The 735-nt window shown below is 49.9% G+C and overlaps 1 pseudogene; it reads right to left on the bottom strand.

The window, feature by feature from the left end:
• Positions 1–354: 354 nt before the first annotated feature.
• LOC141130847 (U2 spliceosomal RNA) lies at positions 355–452 on the bottom strand (annotated as a pseudogene).
• Between the last annotated feature and the right edge of the window lie 283 nt (positions 453–735).

Raw genomic sequence — 735 nt, 5'->3', positions numbered from 1 at the left:
CCAATGACCCAGACCACAGCAGCCCCCACTCCAGGCAAAAAGGCATGAAGTTCAGGGAGCTTGGTGAGAGCCCTTTATCATCAGGCCTCACCGTCGCTCCCATCACTCCTTCCTAATTACATTCGGGGAATACTAACCACTCCCCCCCCCGCTAGAGAGGAGCCAGTGTTCTCTCCCGAAAAACTGTCTGCAGCTAGAGCTACCACAATCTAGGCCAGACCCAGATGCAGCACCCATCCTCACCAGGAGCACCCTTCCGGACGGCTCAGACTCAACCATCGGCCAGCCCCCAGTATATGTCAGGCAGCTTGGCATAGTCCCTGCTGAAACCGCAATTCCAGGCACTATAACACCATTGGATTTGCTGGCTCTCCCCTTTGAGAGCAGCACAGCGCCTCCTCTGATAAGAACAGATACTACACTTGATCTTAGCCAAAAGGGCGAGAAGCGAAACACATTCGTTAGAATGTCCGTCAGAACTCCTCAAAAGTCCGTTGAAAGTCCTTCGAAAAGACTGTCGGACCTTTGTTGCCGAAAAGTCCGCCCGTGTGTTCAGGGCATAACACCCCCTTCCTGACCAGGCCAATTTTCAGCTTTCAGCACTGTTGCACTTTGAATGACATTTGCGCGGTCAAGCAACACTGTACCCAAACTAAATTTGTATAATTCTTTTCACGCAAGTAGAACTTTCTTTTGGTGCTATATAATGCTATATAATCACCACTGGTTTTTTTA

Source organism: Aquarana catesbeiana, linkage group LG02, assembly GCF_042186555.1.
Source record: "Aquarana catesbeiana isolate 2022-GZ linkage group LG02, ASM4218655v1, whole genome shotgun sequence".
Lineage (NCBI taxonomy): Eukaryota > Metazoa > Chordata > Amphibia > Anura > Ranidae > Aquarana > Aquarana catesbeiana.
The sequence above is the reverse complement of the archived record's forward strand: the minus strand, read 5'-3'. Positions and strand labels throughout refer to the sequence as shown.